This window comes from Odocoileus virginianus, chromosome 7 (assembly GCF_023699985.2).
Source record: "Odocoileus virginianus isolate 20LAN1187 ecotype Illinois chromosome 7, Ovbor_1.2, whole genome shotgun sequence".
In the NCBI taxonomy this organism is placed as follows: domain Eukaryota; kingdom Metazoa; phylum Chordata; class Mammalia; order Artiodactyla; family Cervidae; genus Odocoileus; species Odocoileus virginianus.
This window is the reverse complement of record NC_069680.1, coordinates 51,941,181-51,946,807: the sequence shown is the minus strand read 5'-3', so window position 1 is coordinate 51,946,807 and position 5,627 is coordinate 51,941,181. Positions and strand designations below refer to the sequence as shown.

At 41.2% G+C, this 5,627-nt stretch overlaps 1 long non-coding RNA gene across 1 annotated transcript; it reads left to right on the top strand.

Moving 5' to 3' along the window:
• Positions 1-3,513: 3,513 nt before the first annotated feature.
• LOC110139745 (uncharacterized) lies at positions 3,514-4,804 on the top strand. The gene is made up of 3 exons (XR_002314567.2): positions 3,514-3,744; positions 3,923-4,241; positions 4,643-4,804. It is a non-coding gene; the product is annotated as an uncharacterized lncRNA (long non-coding RNA).
• The last annotated feature ends 823 nt before the right edge of the window (positions 4,805-5,627 follow it).

Here is a 5,627-nt window from a genome sequence, read left to right as displayed (position 1 = left end):
CCCATCCTGCCTTGTTTTCCTGCCCCCTATCTGGTGTTTCTTTTGCCTCCCAAAATGTCTTGGGGTCTACTTTTGAGGCAACCCCAAGTGAGACTGGGCTCCTAAGGGTTCTTATATCTTATCGTGACTGGATGTTTGGATTCTCATGAAGGCAGGTAGTTAGATTTAAACTGCCTTAGGAGTTAATTCCTGGGCTAGTAGTGGTTTATCAGTGGGCTCCAACCACTTTGGTACCAGGGACCAGTTTCATGGAAGACAGTTTTTCCATGGACCAGGGGCAGGGGTGTACACTTATTGTACACTTTATTTCTGTTATTACATCAAGTCCAGCTCAGATCATCAGGCATTAGATCCTGGAGACTGGGAACCCCTGGTTTAGTTCATTCTTACCATAACTTATGTGGGGTTGTTGAGAGCTATCATCTACAAGATCCTAGACTCTTCAGTTCAGTTCAGTTGCTCAGTCGTGTCCAACTCTTTGCAACCCCATGAACTGCAGCACGCCAGGCCTCCCCGTCCATCACCAACACTTGGAGTTTACTCAAACTCATGCCCATCGAGTCGGTGATGCCATCCAGCCATCTCATCCTCTGTCGTCCCCTTCTCCTCTTGCCCCCAATCCCTCCCAGCATCAGGGTCTTTTCCAATGAGTCAACTCTTCGCATGAGGTGGCCAAAGTATTGGAGTTTCAGCTTCAGCATCAGTTCTTCCAGTGAACACCCAGGACTTATCTCCTTTAGGACGGACTGGTTGGATCTCCTTGCAGTCCAAGGGACTCTCAACAGTCTTCTTCAACCCCATAGTTCAAAAGCATCAATTTTTCGGTGCTCAGCTTTTTTCACAGTCCAATTCTCACATCCATACATGACCACTGGAAAAGCCATAGCCTTGACTAGACGGATCTTTGTTGGCAAAGTAATGTCTCTGCTTTTTAATATGCTGTCTAGGTTGGTCATAACTTTCCTTCCAAGGAGCAAGCATCTTTTAATTTCATGGCTGCAGTCACCATCTGCAGTGATTTTGGAGCCCCCCAAAATAAAGTCTGACACTGTTTCCACAGTTTCCCCATCTATTTCCCATGAGGTAATGGGACCAGATGCCATGATCTTAGTTTTCTGAATGTTAAGCTTTAAGCCAACTTTTTCACTCTCCTCTTTCACTTTCATCAAGAGGCTTTTTAGTTCCTCTTCACTTTCTGCCATAAGGGTGGTGTCATCTGCATATCTGAGGTTATTGATATTTCTCCCAGCAATCTTGATTCCAGCTTGTGCTTCTTCCAGCCCAGCATTTCTCATGATGTACTCTGCATATAAGTTAAATAAGCAGGGTGACAATACACAGCTTTGATGTACTCCTTTTCCTATTTGGAACCAGTCTGTTGTTCCATGTCCAGTTCTAACTGTTGCTTCCTGACTTGCATACAGGTTTCTCAAGAGGCGGTATTCCCATCTCCTTCAGAATTTTCCACAGTTTATTGTGACCCACATAGTCGAAGGCTTTGGCGTAGTCAATAAAGCAGAAATAGATGTTTTTCTGGAACTCTCTTGCTTTTTCGATGATCCAGCAGATATTGACAATTTCATCTCTGGTTCCTCTGCCTTTTCTAAAATGAGCTTGAACATCTGGAAGTTCTTGGTTCACGTATTGCTGAAGCCTGGCTTGGAGAATTTTGAGCATTACCTTACTAGTGTGTGAGATGAGTGCAACTGTGCAGTAGTTTGAGCATTCTTTGGGATTGCCTTTCTTAGGGATTGGAATGAAAACTGACCTTTTCCAGTCCTGTGGCTACAGCTGAGTTTTCCAAATTTGCTGGCATATTGGGTGCAGCACTTTCATAGCATCATCTTTCAGGACTTGAAATAGCTCAACTGGAATTCCATCACATCCACTAGCTTTGTTCATAGTGATGCTTTCTAAGGCCCACTTGTCTTCACATTCCAGGATGTCTGGCTCTAGGTGAGTGATCACACCATTGTGATTATCTGGGTTGTGAAGATATTTTTTGTACAGTTCTTCTGTGTATTCTTGCCACCTCTTCTTAATATCTTCTGCTTCTGTTAGGTCCATACCATTTTTGTCCTTTATTGAGCCCTTCTTTGCATGAAATGTTCCCTTGGTAGCTCTAATTTTCTTGAAGAGATCTCTAGTCTTTCCCATTCTGATGTTTTCCTCTATTTCTTTGCATTGATTGCTGAGGAAGGCTTTCTTATCTCTCCTGGCTCTTCTTTGGAACTCTTAGTGGATATCAAAAAAAGGTAATGTACCAAACTTTCTCCTGATAGAAGATGTTCTTATCTTGCAGGAATTTACTTTGTGAGGCCCCCTGTGGCAAAGGATACTTAGGGAACAAGGTACTTGAATATGGTATTATTTTCCTTTCCTTGAATCTTAATGTTTCAAAGGGTACACTTACTGCTCTTGTTGAGAATGGAATACATCCCGAACTCGTGAAGGGTTTGGGTGGGCTTTAACGGACAAGTCTGAATGGGAAAACTGGAAGCCATCCTTAATCTCCTTAGAGAGCATTTTCATTTTTGTGTCCAACAAAAGTTTATTGAACCTTTATGGGGCTGACCCCCAGGCTAAGCAGTGTGGAATGTTCACAAACACAAATGGATAAAATGCACAGTTCCATCTAAAAATTCTTAGGTCTGGGACAGCAATGGCCACCACCCTCCCACCCTCACCCTTTCAGAGCTCTTTTGGATGGTAATACATTTTGTCCTGGAGAACAATCAGAAAATCAAAATGACTTGGTAAATTTGCTTGATTTTAAAAATATAATCTCAGGGAGGGGAAATAGTCTGTCTAGGAGACAAATGGTTACCAATCTTAAAATAGTTCTTATTTTATTTTTACCCAGCCAACAAACATTCTCTTTTAGAGTCTTAACCTAATTTCCCAGAGTTGCCTGGCCTAGCTTTCTCCTCTAATTTTAATGTTCTACTCAAGTCTTTAAGGTCTCAGCTGGTTAATGTTTAATGCGTTCCACAACCAGTGTTTGATGTTTACACTTTATTGGGCTAACCAAATTTGTAGAGCAAATTAAAAGTGTGCAGGTCTTTGGCAAGCCACATTGAGATATGTGTTGCTCAGAAACCATCTCCTTGTTCTATACTGCATGCCCCAGATAGTTTCAACTAACTGTTCTCTGTTCTTGGCAATATCTGCTGTTCTCTGCGTTGCTTTTGGGGAGCAGTTAACTTCCTAGATTTATAAGCATCATACCCCCATACCCTTTCAGAAAGCAAGTCACAGCAGAGAGCACCACTTCTATGTGAAGTGAGAGTATCAGCAACAGGTAACCTATTAAGCCAGATCGACCAAAAACCATAAAAAAGTGCACTTGAGAGGGAGTGGGGGAAGCTGGGAGGGGAAGATGGGGGGCAGGGCGGGGGAGGAGGGAGTAAGAATTGAAGAGCTGGTATTTTTGTTTGAGCAGAAACATACACATAATTTGAAGAAAGCATACAAATGTAATCACACACAGATTAGGTAGAGCCATTACTATAATCACCTGAAGAAATATATTGTTTCCCTTACTCATGGGTTTAATGTCAGTCTCTTATTTTGAACTAACAGAGCAGTGTGGTGTCATACAATGGACAGGGTTGGGGAAACCCAAGCTTGGAATCTCCAGCCTGTTAACTCAGGTCTCCTGTGGCAATGTTGCCCTTAACCTCGCTGGACATCATCTACACCGAAGAGCATTGGCTATGATCACTGGAGTGTCTCGCACTTCAGGTATTTTGGGGATGTTATCCCATTTTTAGTCTCATTTTTAGTCATAAAATGCCTGGGGAATGGGACGTGGGGCTTACACTAATCCTTTATTTTTAAGATTTTTTGTTTTGTTTTGTTTTGATGTGGACCATTCTTTAGACTCTTTATTGAATTTGTTACAATATTGCTTTGGTTTTAGATTTTGGCTTTTTGGTCACCAGCATGTGCAGTCTTAGTTTCCCAACCAGGGATTGAACCTGCACCCCCAGCATTGGAAAGCAAAGTCTTAACCACTGGACCACCAGGGAAGTCCCTACACCAATCTTCTTAAAGGACACAAGTTTCACAAATAATTGTCCCAAAGATGACAACTTAACTTTAATTTTTTCCAAAGAGTGCCTTGATTGTGGCCAGCTATTAGCAATTTTTCTCTCCATCTTTTTAAGCCAATATTCTCTTTCAGCTTTGCTGAGGGACCCCAATTTGACACAGAGCAAGAAGATGTTAAGAAGGTTCTGGTATGTAATCAGCGGATGAAAACGAGGAATCCCCAAACTGCAGGGTCATTGATGGACTGGGGGTAGGGGGATGCAGTGGGGGAGGCCTCAGATTTCCCCGGGGTCAGATTTCCTCTGTCTCCTCAAGGCTGCAGAGAGTCAGGCCAGGTCTGTAGTGATAGCTGCTTTCCTGGCACATCAGCAGTGGCTGAACACTAATGTGTTTAACAGTTGGACTTATTTTTAATCTACTGTATTAGGAGCACAAATTTAATCAAGAACAAAATGTTACCAATGTTGTTTTTTTTGTTCCCGCTTATGCATATATCCTTAACACTGGTTTGTATTCTCTTGTGATAGAAAGCTCTCCATCTGATACGTGACTTATATCATAACATTAGTTTTTTTTTTTTTTTTTTAAGTGCAAGTATATGTGGAGAAACAAAAGAGAGAAACAAGGAGCTGAATTTTCACTCAATGCAGCCCCCCTCGCTTAAAGAAATAACTGCAGTACAGATTTTAACAATTAACATTCCTTCAGTGGATGTCATTATGGATGGAGCTAATAAATGTTTTCAAACACTCCTCTGCTCAAATACACCGCTCAGCTTATTTTCTGTCATTTGATGGCATGGGTGGGTTGAGACATTCCTCTAAGCTTTTTTTTTCTTCCAAGTCTAAGAAAGAGATCTTATCTTCCTCCCCACCCTCACTCACCCCCTTCCTCTGCCCTCCCCTGTCGGTGCCTACTTCACTGAAACCTGACTTGCAGGTCAGCGGGCTGGTAACAGATTAATTTTACTCTGTGAGGAACACCGAGCATTTTGGCCAGGAAACATGAGAACCCTGTTATAATATTACCGTTTTTCTAAATTAAATATTAGGAAAAATTAAACCGAATTGTGGCACAAAGTGCAATGGAAAATATTTCTCTTCCAAACACTCCTCTGTGATAAATGCCTGTGTAAGTGAAAGCACAATAAATATGCACTACATTAAAAACCTAGATTATTCAGGTTTTAAGACTTATAGCTAAAAGTGGTTTAATGTTTCATGCCTAATAATAGATTACTCCTATCACATTTCTAACCTTTATTTCTCCTAGCTTTGAAGTCCAGCCATATAAAGGTTGTTTGTAGAACCACACGAAAGTTAAAGCAAATATTACTTAGAATGATTCATACCGGCAAGAATTTGCAATGAAGGCAGAGGTTTCTTTTTTTTTTTTTTTTGGTGTGTATGTGTCTGAATCAAAGGAAATGAAATGTTTGTAATATTTTTTGGTTGATAAATTTATTAAAACATTTTAGTGGCTTGTAGTAGAGACACAGCTGACATAAACAAACTGACTGAAAACAGATTATATTCTGCTCTGTGGGGGAGGCGGAATTTAAAGGGGGAAAAATT